Source organism: Macaca nemestrina, chromosome 18 (genome assembly GCF_043159975.1).
Source record: "Macaca nemestrina isolate mMacNem1 chromosome 18, mMacNem.hap1, whole genome shotgun sequence".
Taxonomy (NCBI): domain Eukaryota; kingdom Metazoa; phylum Chordata; class Mammalia; order Primates; family Cercopithecidae; genus Macaca; species Macaca nemestrina.
Window position 1 is genome coordinate 7,016,200 of NC_092142.1, and position 18,906 is coordinate 7,035,105.

At 40.5% G+C, this 18,906-nt stretch overlaps 1 protein-coding gene and 1 long non-coding RNA gene across 4 annotated transcripts in view; one reads left to right on the forward strand and one right to left on the reverse strand.

Moving 5' to 3' along the window:
* LOC105467818 (RNA binding fox-1 homolog 1) overlaps positions 1 to 18,906 on the forward strand; it is a 2,482,591-nt gene that overhangs the window by 1,355,899 nt on the left and 1,107,786 nt on the right.
* The window catches only part of LOC105467816 (uncharacterized), a 47,742-nt gene that overhangs the window by 4,167 nt on the left and 24,669 nt on the right, over positions 1 to 18,906 (reverse strand). The window contains exons 3-4 of one of the 3 annotated variants that reach the window (XR_011616090.1): positions 17,903 to 17,984; positions 1,490 to 1,785 (exon numbers count right to left, since the gene is read on the reverse strand). This is a non-coding gene — a long non-coding RNA (uncharacterized lncRNA). Of the gene's footprint in view, positions 1 to 1,489; positions 1,786 to 16,599; positions 16,792 to 17,902; positions 17,985 to 18,906 lie in introns of those variants that run through there. The other 2 variants (XR_011616088.1, XR_011616089.1) reach the window with 2 other exon arrangements.

An 18,906-nucleotide genomic window follows, 5' to 3' on the forward strand; every position in this document is an offset into this window, starting at 1 on the left:
ATAGTAAAAATTTCCAAAGAATTTTTATCACTTTGCTATTGAAGTGAATGAACTCTTAATAGCTCATTGAATTTATGATTAGCTACTATTTCTCAGTAATCATTGCCTAAACTTCAAAATTCTGATGAGAGAAAAGTAATGTACAACTTATTTTCCAACATAATAAAATGTTTATGAACACTAAATGTAACAATTAATGATGCTGACATAATGTTGCATTTTGGAGAAATATAATTAAACAGTTATTAATTTTGTCTTTACTCCTTGAAATGTTAGCACCAATAATTTTTTTTTTCAATTTTTAGATGCCCTTGGACCTCAAAGGCCCTAACACTGCATATGGAGTCAGGTGCATAAAACATCTTTGAATCTATTAATTCTGGACCTCCCCAATCAAAGGTTAAATTCATTTAAAACACTTAAATGATGACATCATCAATCCAAGAGGTCAAATAAAATCAGAATTTAGTCTTTTTTTCTCTCCTTTCTCTTTCCCTCCACCATTTCTCTCTTCTCACTTCTTCATTTCTCATCTTCTTCCTTTCCCGTCCGCTCCTTCCTTTCTTTCTCTTCTTTCCTCCCCTTCCTTTTCTTCCTTTCTCTTTCCCTTCCCTCCCCATTCCTGGCTTCCCCTCCCCTCCCCACCCCTTTGTGAACCGTTAGAGTTCATTTCAACAGAAACTGAACTGAGCTACAGTTCCAGCTGGTTTTCTAAGGTACAGTTCAATTGTTATTAATATTATTCGCAATTTTTCTCCCCTCCTCTCCTCTTTTCTCCTTTCCTTGAATCTATTAATTCTGGACCTCCCTCTTCTTCACTCTTCTCTCCTCTCCTCTCTTGTCTCTTGCTAGGTGTCTCTCCCTCTCACCCTTCTCTTTAGTGTTCACTCCATTCTTAGGTAAATTCTCCCCACAAGGAAGAGGATGAATAGTATCAGAGCCAGCATTCTCCACTCAGAACACCAGCTGGAAGATAGAGATCTCATTTCTTGGTTGCTTCAGGAGAAGTCCCAAGAGTAGTTCTCATGGGTCCTAGAATAAATAAATCACTGTGGTCTGGGGCACATGGCACTGATTGACCAGCTTGGAACACATGTGCAACTTCAGGACTGGGAACTACCTTTGCCTGAGACACCTGGTCTGAGAGTGGGAAATGGGTGGGTTGCATGCAGAGCAATGGGCCTGCTGATGCCAAACAAGAAGAATGATACCAGCCAATCAACAAATGTCTGCTCCTTACACAACTGCAATGTTAAGTTTTAGGGGAGCATCTCACGCTAGCCCCGTGTATGAACAGTGCTTAGTCAATGGAGGAAATAACTAGAACTTTATTAACTTCCATTTTACATTTTATTGCTTTCCTCCAAGTAATTGGGATTGGGGAGAGCATCTTGTTACCTGTCTCCTTTTTAATTGGATTCTCTCCATTCTCAGTAACTGTTAGTTCTTTGCTCTCTGGCTGGTTTTGTCAAGGTAACTAGGTATTTTAAATCACAGTGCAATTTCTTGTGGCTCAGAAAACTGAACTGAAGTAGTAACTTTTAATAGGTCAATTACATTATTTTTCAGCAGCCTGCTGCAGCCTAATGAAACTGCAGTTTAATTAGGTTGGTGTGATGCCAAAATAAATGTTTCATTCCCAGCTTGTTTTATTTACTCATTGAAAAGTAGGGAAATCTACAAATAATAGGATTGGAAAATGTTAAAGGCTAATCAGTTTGGCTGCACTGGTTTGTAAAGAAAGACGATTGTATCCTCATCGTTCCAGTTTGGTAGATGAGAAAGCTGAAAGACAAATAAACAATAACAACAACAACATTAAAAAAAAAAAGAAACTCAGAAATGTAGGATTCCAGAGTAGAAGATTCTTTTAACAAAAATAAAGTCAACTGCAAATATTGAAATACCATTCAGAAAGAAACGTAGCGAAGTCAGAGTCTCCTAATGTATTTTGGGTTCCTATTGTGTGGTAAGCATTGTACCTGGTTTAATTACATCTATTTTCTCAGTAAACCAAAGGGAAGTCTTGTAGATGAAGTTTTAGGGCTCATCAAAGGTTAGTACTCTGAGTGTGATCAAACCACACTTTCATTATTTGGAGCTCAGTGAGTTAGGAACTGGAAGAGCAGAGAGCAGCAGAAAAGCTGTGTTTTATTTTCCTATTTTTTTATTTTAAGACATGGTCTTAGTCTGTCACCCAGCCTAGAGTGCAGTGGCGCAATCTCAGCACACTGCAACCTCTGCCTCCTGGGTTCCAGCAATTCTCTTGCCTTAGCCTCCCCAGTTGCTGGGATTACAGGCCTGCCCCACTACACCCAGCTAATTTTTTGTATTATTAGCGGAGATGGGGTTTTGCCATGTTGACCAGGCTGGTCTCAAACTCCTGACCTCAAATGATCCACCTGCCTTGGCCTCCCAAAATTCTGGGATTACAGATGGGAACCACCATGCCGGGCCTGCGTTTTCTTTTAAAATACAGCACCCCTGAATGACCTCTAGCTACCCCCAGTCCTTCCACCCTCAGCTAGAAGATGGGAATTGCCACCCACCGAGGCAGGACCAGCCTGGCACCGATCACTGAAGGATTTGGATTAAGTTAGATGGTTTTGCCAGCAGCCTCCGGCCGATGTCTCATGCCGAGCTATTGTTTCAACAAAAAAATCAGGATGTCTGGTCATGTTCTGTCTTCCTGGAGCAGAGATTAGGGACTTCACTGGTGTTGAAAACCAGTGACAACTTCCCTTTGCCTTACTTAAGATAAAGGGGAATCAGGCATAAGAATGTTCAACCAAAACTGCAGGCAAGCAGATTCCCAGGCAGAGAGACACCTGGTCAGGACTTTGTAGGCATCAGTTCTTCTCTGAGACACACAGAGCTTGGTGTCACTGTGCACTTTGATAATACACAATGGTTAGCATTTTAATCTCTGGCAGCCTCATGCAAAGAAAAAGGTTATTCCAAGGCAGTGCCAGGAATCCTAATGTCCTCCAGGCTATTTTTCCAAAACGATTCCTTAATAGATAACTATCATCTTTCCTGTCTTAGAGAAGAGGACACCGTTATCATCATATATGTGTGAAAGAAGAGGTACATTTGTGGGGCTGCCATGACGCATTGTCATTGCACACATGTATGGTGTGAGGCGGTGCTGTTATAGTCTCAAAAACTTTGGAGTCATCTCTTCTTGCCTTTTACTTTGACTCTGTTTTCAATTTTAATTCTAAGGTTGACTTGTATTCTCAGTCCCTTCTGAATAGAACCGTAGATCCCCCATGTCACATTCAGAAGACATGTTTCAAGTGCCATTTTTCATCTTGACGTTTTGCAAGGTCCTTGCCTTTGTGACTTTGAGATCTGTTTAATTCCCTGCAGTGGGCTGCATGGGGCTCTTCCAGTCTTGTGATAGTGCTGTGTTGCTGGTTAGATCAAAGACACAGACTCTTTCTGTTTAAGAATAATGCAGTAAGCAATGGTGAATGCTCGGAATGATAACCGTAATCATGCACCTGTTCACTGCAGTTCAAAGGGGGCAAAAACAGGTGTACCCTTGCTGGTCATCACAGCAAAACTAATTTTGTTTTTTTTTTCCTTCTCTCCTGCTCTGACAATTTATGTAAGGGTATGTGCATTAAAATGGATAATTTTAAGGTAATTCTGTAAAATAGGTATGCACGAGTATTGTAGAAGTATCATGTAGTAGACATCATACACAATTATTTCTGTATTTTAATTAACGTGTGTCCAGATACCTTTAAACAACAGTTTTAAACTTTTAAAACAGTAGAATACATGTTCCCTAATAAGTGAATTAATATATACTGCAATGTGTAAAACAGGTACTAGCTGTATTTAATTTAATAGTAAAGTTATGGTTAATTTGAAATGCATCACATTTACTTATAAATCCATCATCTGCAGTAATGTTTGTTATGATTGATTCAGACATTTAGAATCAAGAGGTCTGGATGGCAGCCGTAAGCAGTTGTTTATACATTCAGACTACAGAGTATCGAGAAAATCCCAATTTGCTCAGATAGATAGATGTCAAAGCCAACAATTTCTTTGAACTTCCCATCTTGCAACCTCAGAGTATTCCGTATTGTGCATAGATGACAGAAGAAACAGTCATTCCTAAGATGCCTATAACATGAGCAAAACCAGCAGCATAAATGGACCCAGTAGTAATCCATCTCCAGTGGGTCTTAATTTTGTGCATCACCCATTTGTGACTTTCTTTTCTTCTCTTAATCAGAGATCTTTTCAGTGGTAGGTGACATATGCCCAACTTGAATGGGTTTAAGGAAAAAAAAAAAAAAGATTTTCTCATGTGCCTGAAACATCTATGTATATATAGCTGGTCTGGGGCAAAGTTGAATCAAGATGATCAGATGATGTTGCCAGGAATACTTCTTCCCAGATTACACACTCTTCTGTATGCCGTGTATTTTCAGGCTGTTCCCTTACAGTGGCAAGATGGCTTCCAGCAAGGATACGCTTACATCATCCCAGCTCAGGAGCCTGATGGCAAAGAAAACCTTCTCTTCAGTGGTTCAGGATAAGTCCTGGCCAGATCTCAGTTGCTCACCCATCCTAAGAAACAGGGTTTTGTATTAACTGCACTATTACCATATGAACTGATTATAGGAGAAAGGGAAAAGGTTTCTTCAGTTGAGTCTTTAACATTAAAAAGTTGACACTAAAAATTGTATATTATGTAAAATGTGAAGTTTTGAAATATATCTGTATATGTGTATATATATTATATATATATATGGTGGAATGCTTAAATTGGGTTTAAATGGGTTAAATTAATACATGCATTACTTCCCCTATTATTGTGTGTGTCTGTGTGTGTGTGTGTGTGTTGAGAACACTTAAAATCTATTCCTTTAGTAATTTCCTAGTATACAGTACCTTATTATTAACTGTAGTCTGCATGATGTACAAAAGGTCTCTTGAATTTATTCCTCTTCCCTAACTGAATTTTTGTATCCTTTTGACTAATGTCTCTCCACCTCCCCTCTCTCTGCACTGGTAACCCCCATTCTGTTCTCTGCATTTATGGGTTCATTTCTTTAAGATTTCACATACAAATGAGAGAATACAGTATTTTTCTGAGTTTGGCTTTCTTTTTTTTTGAGACAGAGTCTCACTCTGTCGTCCAGGTTACAGTGCGTTGGTGCCATCCCAGCTCACTGCAAACATCACCTCCCAGGTTCCAGCAATTATCCTGCCTCCGTCTCCTGAGTAGCTGGGATTACAGGTGCGCGCCACCATGCCTGGCTAATTTTTGTATTTTTAGTGGAGACAGGTTTTCGCCTTGTTGGCCAGGCTGGTCTTGAACTCCTGACCTCAAGTGATCCACCCACCTCAGCCTCCGCAATTGCTGGGATTACAGGCATGAGCCACCACTCCCAGTTGTGTGGTTGGCTTTCTTTAATGCATCCTAATGTTAGAAGAAGCCAGAGCCATGACAGACAAGTAAAAGAGAGTTAAAATCTACTAGGGTACAGGTTTTTAGGGTAAAAAACGGAGAGATGATTTTTCAAAGAAAGAACTCTCCTCAACCTTCTTTTTACATATAAACTTGTAGAAAAATTAAAACACACAGTGAAAACCCATATAACTTTTGCCTAGTTTCACCAACGATTAACATTTTGTGACATTTACTTTCTACTCCCTGACTTCCCATATATATTGGACTATTTGAACATTGCAGACACCATGAACAACTCATGCCTGAAGGCTTCAACATGCTTCTCTTAAAAACAAGGCAGTTTTGGCCAGGCACAGTGGCTCACGCCTGTAATCCCAATACTTTGGGAGGCCGAGGTGGGCGGATCATCTGAGGTCAGGAGTTCGAGACCAGCCTGGCCAACATGGTGAAACCCCCATCTCTACTAAAAATACAAAAATTAGCCAGGCGTGGTGGCACAAGGCTATAATCCCAGCTACTCAGGAGGCTGAGGCAGGAGAATTGCTTGAGCCTGGGAGGCGGAGGTTGCAGTGAGCTGAGATTGTGCCACTGTACTCCAGCCTGGGTGCAGAGCAAGACTCTGTCTCGGAAAAAAACAGAAAAAAAAAAACAAGGCAGTTTTGCTACGCAACCACAAAACAATTCTTATTTTTTTTTTTCATCTAGATACTAACTGGAACTTGCATTGCATTTAGTTGTCCTTATTTCTTTCACAGTTGTTGATCTAGAAAAGTACCCTTGGCCGGGCGCGATGGCTCCCGCCTGTAATCCCAGCAGTTTGGGAGGCCAAGGCAGGTGGATCGCCTGAGGTCAGGAGTTCGAGGCCAGCCTGGCCAACATGAAAACCTCTCATCCACTAAAAATACAAAAATTAGCCAGGTGTATTGGTGCACAGCCTTAATCTCAGCTACTCGGGAGGCCGAAGCTGGAGAGTCACTTGAATCTAGGAGGCGGAGGTTGCAGTGAGCCGAGATCATGCCACTGCCCTCCAGTCTGGGCAACAGAGTGGAGTCTGAAAAGCAAAAAATGAGAAATGCACCTTCCTCCCTGCATTTTTTGGTCTTCTGTGATGTTGACTTAAAAAATTAGTCTTGGACTATTTTCTTGTAGAACATCTGAAAATCAGGACTTGATGATTTCCTCATCGTTTAATTCAACTTCAACATTTTGTGGAGAGTGCTCCCCAGGCCGTGCTGACAGCAGTCTCACTGCCTCCTTAGCTGGGGGCATTTGATGGCAGTTTCTCCCATGATGTGTGGCAGTAAAGTTGGTCACTGGGTAACTGACAGATTTCCCCAGGATAAAGTAGTCTTGTACGTAGGAAATAACCTATGGGTCTCTACTTTGATACTACCTAACTATCCTTTATTCCATCATTCTTTCATCATTGAGGAACGTTTTCAGAATGGGTTATTACACTGATAGTGAAATGGTGCTTTTCTAATTTTATCATTCCATCTACATTAAAAAAAAAAAAAACCCTAAATATTGGCTGTACCCACTTTAGTAGAACCATGGCACCCAGTTAGAATACCACTGCCAGAAAAGAAACTATTTTGAAACTATTTGGCAAAAATAACAGAACTCTGTAACCACCTGATGGGCTCTCCTTGCCTGCTGCTTAGACAGAGCTGATTTATCAAGACAGGGGAATTGCAACAGAAAATAGGTTTAATTCACCCAGAGCCAGCTGTATGGGAGACCAGAGTGTTATCATTACTCAAATTAGTCTCCCTGCAAACCCAGGAATTGGGGTTTTTAAGGATTATTTGGTGGGTAGGGGGTCAGAAAGTGGGAGAGCTGACTGGTCAGGTCGGAGACGAGTCAGCTCCTGGGTGGGGTCCACAAGACCAGATGAGCCAGTTGATTGATGTGGGTGGTGCCTGCTGATCCATCAAGTGCAGAGTCTGCAAAATATCTCGACCATTCATCTTCGGTTTTACAATAGTGATGTTATCCCAGGAGCAATCTGGGGAGGTTGGAAATCTTGCAGCTCCTAGCTGCATGACTCCTAAACCATAATTTCTAATCGTGTGGCTAGTTTGTTAGTCTTGCAAAGGCAGTCTAGTTCCCAGGCATAAAGGGGGCTTGTTTTGGGAAAGGGCTGTTCTCATCTTCGTTTCAACATTCAACTGTCAACTAGATTCCTTCCAAAGTTAGTTCAGCCTGTGCCCAGAAATGAACAAGGACAGCTTGGAGCTTAGCAGCAAGATGGAGTCAGTTAGGTCATATCTCTCTTTCACTGTTTCGATTTTCTCAGTTATAATTTTTACAAAGGCAGTTTCAACTCCACCTGTAGCTACATCGTGGGCTTGAAGAAAAGAATCAATAATGACCACAATTTCGAGTTACTCCTCTTCTGAAAGGTCAAGAAGTAGCTCTAAGTCTTGGTTGGGGATCTTACGGTCAAAAAGATAAAGGAAAGGGAAAAGATAACTGAAATAGTGACAACTGAGAGAAGAATGATAGTGTTTTGCATGCATCACCATTTTTCCAGCATTAAATACTCAGAATGGAGTGTGGGAAACTTTTATGTTCACATGGCATATTTAAATTCTCCTTGTTTAGAATTTCAAGAGCTACTATTTTTCTTTGATTCCGTTCGATTATCTTTCATGATCCTCAGAAATTGTACTTTTCTCCCCCTTTCAGACTAAGAAAGTCCTTAGCCAAATGGCCTCAACCATTGGATTTGCCTGTAGGTGCCACTCATTTTTGTTGTTTCTCCCCCACCTCCCTGGGGTTTTTCAATAGTGCTTCCTTTCAATCAAAAGCTAATTTTCTTTGTGTGTGTAGGTGGTATAGAATTCCATGCTTTTACACAGTAGCAGGCCTGTATTTGATGTACCTGGTTCAGAGACAATTGTCCTTTATAGCTTTCGGGAGTGAATTCAATGAAAGCCCCATGCGACTAGTTTGTAACTCATTTAGTGAGAGTTCTACAGGATTATTTCACAAAGCAGTTCTCAGCTTAAGAAGCTAAATTGGCTTTATGGTGCCTAGCTGGAGGCCTCTTCATCCCTGCATTCGGAGGATATTTACATGCATACTAGGAATCTTTCTAGAAAATGGGAGGAGGGTATATATTGATGGTCGTACATTTCCTCAACTTTCTCTTAGCTGTCCCTGGAGGGTGTTGGGATGGGTGTTTGAGAATTAGGGAGAATATTTTTTTTTCATAATACAGGGACAGCTATGTTATATTGGCAAGTGCGTTTGACATACCAAGAATTATACAGTTCTAAGGAATGACCTGTGGCAAAAGTAGACCATGCATGTGACTTTGGAGTCACAATGCATGGGTCCCCATGCTGGACTACACCTTGGGAAGTTACACAACCTCTCTGAACTTGGTTTTGGTACTTGCAAGATGTGGACAAGTATAATTGTGAGCTGGGCAGGATAGCCTATGTGAAATATTAAGTGCTATGGTTATTCTCAGATTTCTTTGTCTAAGAATTGGCATACTATATATTATACAATAAATACATTCATAATTGAAAAACCTGGCCAGGCATGGCAGCTCATGCCTGTAATCCTAGCGCTTTGGGAGGCTGAAGAGGGCAGATCACTTAAAGCCAGGAGGTTCATGTCCAGCCTGGCCAACATGGCGAAACCCCAACTCTACTAAAAATACATATTTTTAAAAATTAGCTGGTGTAGTGGTGCCTGCCTGTAGTCCCAGCTACTTGGGAGGCTGAGGCATGAGAATGACTTGAACTTGGGAGGCGGAGGTTGCAGTGAGCTGAGATTGTACTACTGCACTCCAGGCTGGGTGTCCTAGTGAGACTCTTTGTCTCACAAAAAAAAGGAAAAATAAAAACCTTTGTGTTATACATATTATACAGAGTCCTTTCTAAAAAGAACAGCAGGGTGACCCCTGCCTGAGTTCCTGGTAGGGTTGGGAGAGGAGACCATTTATGCGCTGGGAGTGACCCAGTCATTTTTGTCAGATGATAGAAACTGTTTTTCATCAGTAGCTCTCTGTCTTAGTCTTAGCTGTTGTGACACGGGGCAACTCTAGTACCTTCTGCTTTTTCTACAGTTTGATTTCTATCTAATTTGTACTATTATATTTGATTGGAAAGTTGCCCAGAAAGCAGAGTCTGCATTTATAAATGAAGAAGGAGATGCATTTTAAATGCACTAACCTCGCTTTTTAAAACAAGATTAGCATCTTTTACATGAAGGAACCCTTTTGAAAGAATTTGGGAAAGGACTTGAGAAAATGCATTTGTTTTGTGAACTGGAGTTTTGTATTTGGAACTGGCTTCACAGAAGACAGAGATGTTAAGTAATATTTGCTGGGTGTCTACTCTGGGCTGTATGCCTTCCTAAGCATCCTATTATTTAATCGTATAGTTGTAAATATAAAACTTAACAGTTTCAGACTTTCATGTGTGTGAAATTGGAGATGTGGAGACTTTAGACACATGCTCCAATGTCAGGGTAGGATGACTGAGTCAGTTAAAATTTCACATGCGTCTCTCCAACTTCTTTTCTTTCTGTCCCTCCTTTAACGTCTCTGCAATATTTCAATTTAGGAAAATTGAAAGAATAATAACTACCAGACATTAGACTTTCTTTTGTGTGGTACAAGGCAGTAAGATGGACATTACATACATATTAATGATAAGCTTCCTCCATGGTGGATATTATCTCCTTTTATATGTTTCTTCTACCTTTTCTTAGCTATCTACAAAGGGTCTGTGGATGGGCGCTCCATTAGGAAGAATATTTTGTTTCGTAATACAGAAACAATGGTGTCATATGGATGAGTGCATTTTACATGGCAAGAATTGTACAGTCCTAAGAAATGACCAGTGGTAAAATAGACCATGCATTTGTACATTTAGGTTAGGATAGTGAATATGATGAGAGACTTTGGAGTCAGACTACGTAAGTCCAAATACTGGCTCCACCATGTAATGGCTTTCTTTGCCTTGAAAAGTTATACATATGGGGAAACTGAAGTTCTGCAACTAAGTGATGGAATTTGCTATCTGTTTAGTTCTGAAGCTCACAGTCCCCTGAGAAAGGCCGTGTGTGTGTGTGTGTGTACCCACCTGTGTGCAGATATGCACAGAGAGCTCCACTGGCAGATGAAACAGGGGATATTCTGTAGAAGGCAAATGTTCCCTGGACATTAAAATACTGGATTCTAGTTCTATTCACCAAGTCAAGCTGCTGATTGGCTGTTCTTTCTCAGGGGTTTTTGAGCATGTGATTATGCAGAGAGAGTGGAGATCATCGACTGGGCATGGTGGCTTATGCCTGTAATCCCAGCACTTTGGGAGGCCGAGGCGAGTGGATCACCTGAGGTCAGGAGTTCTAGACCAGCCTGGCCAATGTGGTAAAACCCCGTCTCTACTAAAAATACAAAAATTAGTTGGGTGCAGTGGCAGGTACCCGTACTCCCAGATACTTGGGATGCTGAGGCAGGAGAATCACTTCAACTTGGGAGGCGGAGGATGCAGTAGGCCAAAATCATACCACTGCATTCCAGCCTGGCCAACAGGAGTGAAACTCTGTCTCAAAAAATAAAAGAGTGGAGATCACCCTCTTCCATGTACCCATCTCTCTCTGCCCTGCTGGGTCTCATGTATTCCCTAAAATGTATTGCTCAGTACAGGGTGTAAGTGTACCAGGTGTTGTTATAATCAATTCAGGCACTAAAAGAAAGGGTTAAAATCATGCAGAATCACAGAGAAAAAAAAAATGATCTGCCTATCCTTTTTCCTAAGAGTTTCCTGATGCCTCAAGAGGAAATATTCAGTTTGGTGATCGCTTCTTTTTGATGACATTTGCTAGTTTTCCCCGTACTAGAGGGAGAGTTGAGCCCCAGGCTGACAATGGGATCCATCTAGAATCAAGGATTGTGGCTTTGCTTTGGTCCTATTTGTTTTTATAGGTTCTTTCTCTTCTTGATTGCATTCCTGGTTTTCAAATTATGCTGGTAATGTGAGTGCCCTTTTCATTTATTTTTCAAAATTTAATGTATGCCAATAAAAAGGTGAATTGTTTGAAAGAAGTCATATTTTACTTTTTCTTTATTTTACAGAGGCACGACATTCAGTAGCACTGGAACAGAGAGGAGGCGTAATTGGATAGCAGAAAGGCAGGTGGCATTAGCATATGTCAGATTTTAAATGAGGACTATAGAGATGGCAGTATTGGGAAGGTGATCTCTGAATGATGGAAATTTAGGAAAGATGTTTCAAGTGCTTGTCTCTCATTGCCTAGCGATTTACTGTCATTGTAGACTCCACCCCACCCCACTGCTTTTGTTCAAGTTGGTGTTTAGGATTAGTCATGCACGTGGAAGTTTCCAGCCTCCCTCCTCCCAATGTTACAGCTTGGACTGAATATTTATTAACTACCCAGGGAACATCACACTGTTTGAGGATGCTTGAGTTCATCTGTATCCACAAAATGTGTCCTCATCAAGTTGAAGTGGAGAAGCAATTCATAAGGAATGACAGGAGCTTAGCAAGAATATATGGGGGGAAATCCTTTGTCTAGCGAGAGCGTGAAGTGCCCAGGAAGGTGCCTCCAGCCAATAATGCTAAATGTTGGTGGCTACTAAAGGAAGGAGGAAACATAAAGTTCAGATTTAAAAGAGCCAGACAGCCATTCTTCCCATGACCCTGGAAGGCAGACAAGATCCCATATTTAACCTATCCTTACCAATGTTATGAGGAAAACGAGAATGCCTGTGCGATTATAAATGGTGGCTGACTTTCAATTTTAGGTTGAGATACAAAAGCGGGTGGTGGGGTCTGTGGCAAACTCAGCAACAGATGAAGAGGCTGCCCAGCTCTCACAGATTGTTGACATGTAGGAATCAGTGGCTCTGATTTTCCAGGAAAAGTCAAGAATCTAGGTTTTTAATGCAAAAGCTCCTGTTTTTCAATTGTGGGCAACTAGTTTATTATTTAAATTGCTTGGGCCAATACCAAAGGGCTAGGACCACTAAATAAGTATGTTCAGAACCCAACACACTCATTCTTTGTACCTTTTTTTTTGTTAATGTTTTATTGAGGTTCACATACTATATGGTATGTATATGCCACAAAATTCACCTATTTGAAGTGTACACTTCAGTGTTTTGGCTTTTTGTTTATTCGTGTTTGTTTGTTTGTTTGTTTTTGTTTGTTTTATTTTGAGATGGAGTCTTGTTCGGTCACCCAGGCTGGAGTGCAGTGGCGCGATCTCAGCTCACTGCAACCTCCGCCTCCTGGGTTCAAGTGATTCTCCTGCCTCAGCCGCCCGAGTAGCTGGGACTACAGACACGTGCCACCACACCTGACTCATTTTTGTATTTATAGTAGAGACAAGGTTTCACCACGTTGGCCAGGCTAGTCTTGATCTTCTGACCTCGTTATCCACCTGCCTCGGCCTCCCAAAGTGCTGGGATTACAGGCATAAGCCATCGCACCTGGCCTTCAGTGGTTTTTAATATAGTCACAGAGTTGGGCAAACATCAACACACCATCAACACATTCTAAATTTAGTATATTTTTATTGCTCCAGAAAGACACCTTGTCCCCATTAGTACTCACACCCTGTGCACCCTTACCCCACCCTGTAGCCCTTTGCAGTCAGCCTTCTGCTGTGTCTCTATAGATTTACCTATTTTGGAATGTCATATAAACTGAATCATATAATATGTGGACTTTTGCATCTGGCTTCTTTACTAAACATAATGTTTTCAAAGGTCATCAATGTTGTACCATGTGTCAATTTAATTCATGTTTTGTAGCCAAATAATATTCCCTTATATATATATACCGTGTTGCGTTTGTTCTTTCATTGGTTGACAAATATTTAGATTGTTCCCACTTTTCAGCTATTAGAAACAAGGCTTCTATGAACATCAATGTACAAGTTTTTCTGCATACTTATGTTTTTATTTCTATTGGATATATACCTAGAAGTGGACTTTCTGGGTCATATGGACTCTATGTTTAACATTTTGAGGAACTTCCAAACTGTCTTCCAACGTGGGTGCACCATTTTACATTCCCACCAGCAATGTCTCTGGCTTCCCGTTTTCTCCACATCCTCACCAGTATTTGTTATTATTTCTCTTGGACAATAGCCATTCTAATAGGTGTGAAGTACAGCTCACTGTGGATTTGACTTGCATTTCCCTAGTGATTACTGGCATTAAGCATCTTTTTAATGTGCTTATTGGGCATTTGTTTTATCTTCTTTGGACAAATGCCTATTAAAAAATACTTTGTCAACTTGTAAAATAGGGCTATTTGTCTTTTTATTAAGTTTTATTATTGGAAACTTTTTAAATTGTTTTATATAAGGGTTTTAATGGAACTTTTTAATTTTTAAGTTGTACATACGAGTTCTATACTCTGAATAAAAACTTTAAAATCACATATATGATTTTAAAATATTCTGTTTCATTCTGTGGATTGCCTTTTTACTTCTTATAAGAGATTTTAGCAGCACAATTTAAAAAAGGATACAGTCCAATTTTTCTATTTTTTATTCTTTTGGTGTCACTTTTTAGAATCTGTTTTTCACCCCAAGGTGACAAAGATTTACTCCTATGGTTTTTTTTTTTTTTTTCCTAGGAGTTGTATTAGTATTAGCTCTAACGTTTAGGCCTAGGATTCATTTTGAGTTAACTTTTGCATGTGGTGAAATAAGGGTTTACATTTATATCTTTGCATGTGGATATCCAGTTATCCCAGCACCATTCATTGAAAATCCTATTCTTTTCTCACTGAATTGACTAGGCACTTCATACTGACTTTGACCCTGGGGTGCGTCATTGCAGTTGTTTACTTGTAGAATGTAAATATATGAAGGTGTATTAATTTTCCTACTAGGAAAAAATTAACTGCAAAAGGAGGGGTCCCACTCCTGTCTTCCTGCCATTTTTACTTTCTGCATCAGCCTCGACTCTGGGACAAGAGATGGGTAACTGTTAATGAGAATGGAACTTCAAAATAAAAGGCTGAACTGGAAAACAACTTGATTTTCAGTAGGCTTGTTCATATGTTGTATATGTGTGACTTAGATAATCATTTTAATTACAGCTGATTGTATTGAGTCTTTTGAATTGTATGTCTTAGCTGGGCTCTGAGCAAAGCCCTTCTGCCTTCTTGGACATACATGCATACACAGCCACACACAATGCACAAACGTACCCTGGTGGATAAGTCATTTACAATTGAGAACAGCTGATAGTTTATATAGTGATATATCGAGATAGAGAAATAGCTAAAGATGTAAATATAGACACCCTTGATACATTCATACATAAACACAGCATTAAGTTAAACCCAGGCCGCCCCTGGTTTCTGCCACCAGCACAGCTTTTTCTGAATGAATGAGCTCTCACGAGGGGAACTTATCGGAAAGCTTTTTTATCAACTAGGTAAAGGTTTGATTTTCTTGCCCCCTACAGTGGCTGTTTGTCACCCTGACTGCAACTAGAGTTGCTGTGTTCTGTTCCTTTTCTGGATAAATTACAAAAGGACTTGACATCCACTGTATAAAATGAAACCTAGCACATTTTATAAATTACTAAGGACAATTCTCTTATCTTCATATCTCATCTCCAGCATCCAAGGAGGTGGAGAAGTAGTTGGGTGCATATTCACCTACCTTTGTTTTGCAGTAATGTGTGTCAGTTTTATACCCTAAAGCCATCTGACTCTCCTTTTCCTTTCCCTGTTTCCATTATCCATCTAGATAAGCCAGATCTTCAATATCCTAGCCTCCCTTAAAACCAGGGACCCAGCCGGGCGCAGTGGCTCACACCGGTAATCCCAGCACTTTGGGAGGCCGAGGTGGGCGGATCCACAAGATCAGGAGTTTGAGACCAGCCTGACCAACATGGTGAAACCCTGTCTCTACTAAAACTACAAAAATTAGCTGTACATGGTGGAATGCACTTGTAATCCCAGCTACTCAGGAGGCTAAGGCAGGAGAATCACTTGAACCCAGGAGGTGGAAGATTGCAGTGAGCTGAGATAGCACCATTGCACTCCAGCCTGGGTTGAGAACAAGACTCCATCTCAAAAAACAAAACAAAACAAAAAACAGGGACCCAGTTCTGGCTGCTGAAGCATCAGAAAGAAGTCCACAGGGAAAGTGGCCAGCATTTTCTTCCAGTTTAAAAGGAAAAAGCCACATAAGCAGCCACCTTCTGCTGCACTCATGGTTACCTGTGCCTTGCCTTTGGGTGTGGTGTTGATGCTTGGAGCTGCCATGGCCATCTTGACACCATGAAGTGAGAATCCTCAGAACAAACCTCTATTGGGCTAAAGAGGGTGAAATAGAAAAGTGGAAGGAACTTTGGTCCCTAATAACATCATGGAATTGCTCAGAAAGTCCAGGGCTGCCCTTTATTCTGGAATTCTTATTTAAGACAAAATGAATATCTTTATGGTTACGGTCACTTTGGTCAGGTTTGGCTGGTACTTGTGTCAGAAGGCATCCTTATAGATGCACCTGTACATATACCAATGTATCCACATCCATGTCTCCACACACACATCTGTTTCCTATATGCAGAACATGCATTCAAAAATATGTAGGGTTTTTTAAATGTGATCAGACACCACATAGTTTCTAACTTGCCTATTTTTCATTCCATTATATAATTAAGACATCCTTTCTTGTCAGGATCTAAACTTCGTATCTACTGTTTTAAAAGGCTGCATGTTATTTTATATTATGTATGGACCTGATTTATTTAGCTCCTCTCCTATTAGTAGATGTTTAGGTAGATGTGAATTGATTGGCCAGTACAAAGTAAAACTGCATCTAGTATTATGAAACTAATGTTCTTGTCATCTCCCAGTAGTAATCCTATTAATCAGTCTGTAGAAATTAAAGAGGAGGTCAGACAGATATATACAAAGATGATTAGTCCAATATTAAGTATAATGGAGAAACATGAGAAACACCTTAAAAGTTCAATAAAAAAGGACTTGTAGTTTACGATCTATACTTATGATAAACAGTATGTGACCATTCAAGATGATTTTTAAGAATATGTAGTGGCTGGTAGGGCGTGGTGGCTCACGTCTGTAATCCCAGCACTTTGGGAGGCTGAGGCAGGCAGATCACGAGGTCGGGAGTTTGAGACCAGCCTGACCAACCTGGTGAAACCCCGTCTCTACTAAAAATACAACAATTAGCTAGGCATGGTGGCACGCACCTGTAATCCCAGCTACTCAGGAGGCTGAGGCAGGAGAATCGCTTGACTCCAGAAGGCAGAAGTTGCAGTGTGCCAAGATCGTGCCACTTCCCTCCAGACTGGTGACAGAGCAAGACTCCATCTCAAAAAAAAAAAATATATATATATATATATGTATATATATATATACACATACACACACATATAGTGTCAAATGAAAGATTTCATAAAGACATAAAGCCAAGAACAAAACCATAAAGTATGGTATTTATTAAAAATTTATAGTATGTAGGGTGAATATTGACAAGATCTGTCTCAGAATGTGAATAAAGGTTTTCTCTGGGAGGTGAGAAGATGAATGGTTTCAGATTAAAATAAATACCAGTCGGTATGTTCCAAATAATCTGACATGGTCATTTGGCGTTATCCATGTACCTGTAACAAATGTTTCTCTTCTCACCCCCATGTCTCTACTGTTCTCATCCACAGACATGTTGCAAATCATTATCCAGAATGTGGGTACCGATGACTGCGCTATTCTTGGGGCTTTGCCTAACTTCAATAAAGCAAAACCACATTTCTGAATCCATTTTAAATTTGTAATCAGCCAGGGGTCCTCTAATGGTTGCGTGTGTTGGGGAAATTGTGACCTAGGTAATAAGTCTCTTGCTTGGGAGTTAAAGTACTCTGGGAACATACACCATCCGTCTTAGAATACTTTGCTTAACTAAGAATAACAAGGAACCTTAAAACAAAAAAATACTAAGTGACACATCGAAAAGGTTTAAACATTAATAAGTGAGAGAATCTAGTGGTTAGGAACTTCAGTTCTCAAGCCAGTAACAAAACTCCTACCACTTCTTACTTGCAAAAACTTGATTTTCCCCTTTGTAAATAGGGCTAGTGTTTTCATTCCTTTACTAGTGACAGTAATACTATTCAGCAGCCATATGGCGGAGTGGTTCAGAACTGCTGCTGTGGAGCCAGACGTCTCCACTACTCTGGTTCCCATCCCAGTGCTCACCACCTAGTTACGCCATCTTGAGCAGGTGCATTTAACTTAACGCAACCTTAAGTTCTGTATTTCTGAAAGGTAATTAATGAGAGCACTTAGCTTGGAGAGCTGTGAGCATTAAATAAGCTAACACTTGTTAGGCAACTAGAACGGCACCCAACACATAGTAAATGTTCTGTCAGTGGTACAAAGTGTTAACCCACAATCAACAAAGCATTGAACGCAGTCCATAACTCACAGTAAGTGTTTGCAACAGGTTGTCCTATTGCTGTCTTCTTCCCAAAGCCCAGGTAACGGCAGAGGGCATCCGGGTGGCATTGCTGGGACCAGAACACGTAGAGGAAAAAGGGTTAGGGAGGCATTCATGGGTTTTTGAAGCTCATTTTTCTCACTTTCCTGAGAGGACCCATCACCCAGTTTAGTGGGACACAGACTCAGATTATTATTACTTTTTGTCATCTCAGAGACGCATTTTTCCGTGAAATTAATGGTGGTGCTGATGAACACAAAATCCACCAGACAGAATCCCGGAGCTTTTGTTCTCAGTCCTCCCCTACCTGGTTCTCTCTCCTCCCCCATTCCCTTCCTGCCCAGCATCGAGCTCCAGCTGAGCCACTGTCAGGAGGCTGCTCTGCTAAGCAGCCTGTCACATGTTCCATTACAATCATGTTTTATTATAGCTTTCAAAAGATGACCTCTCATTCTGCACACTCGTGTTTATAGAGGACTTCTGGCATTCTGAAAGGAACCAGATAGCAGAGTCTCCAAACCCTTTATTTGCTTCAGCTGATAACTGCTCTGGCCAGAGACGAACGCTGTGGCGATTATAAGATGTAATTTACTACAAAAGACAGTTAATATTACTTACAAACCTGTCATCATTTCTGGGGAAATCAGTGCTGAAACAGTGGACGGGACACATCTGAATCCACCTAAATATCTCGGCCTGATAGAATTACAAGTTTATAGATTTATCATTTAGGAAACAGCCCCGTTATGAAACATTTGTCCTCACAGACAGACAATATAAGTAACAAGCAAGATTATATCCTTTTATGTGGATCAAGGACATAGTCAACGTAAGAAAGAAAGAGAAAGAAAAAAATCCCTTAAGAGGAACGTAAATGCTGCCCTTGTGAATTATAACTGGGGAATTAGATCTCTGCAAAAGCCTCTAATATGACTAAACAAAGTCCCTCAGGTGACACTCTGAGTCAGAAAAGTGTGAGAAAATATAGTCTC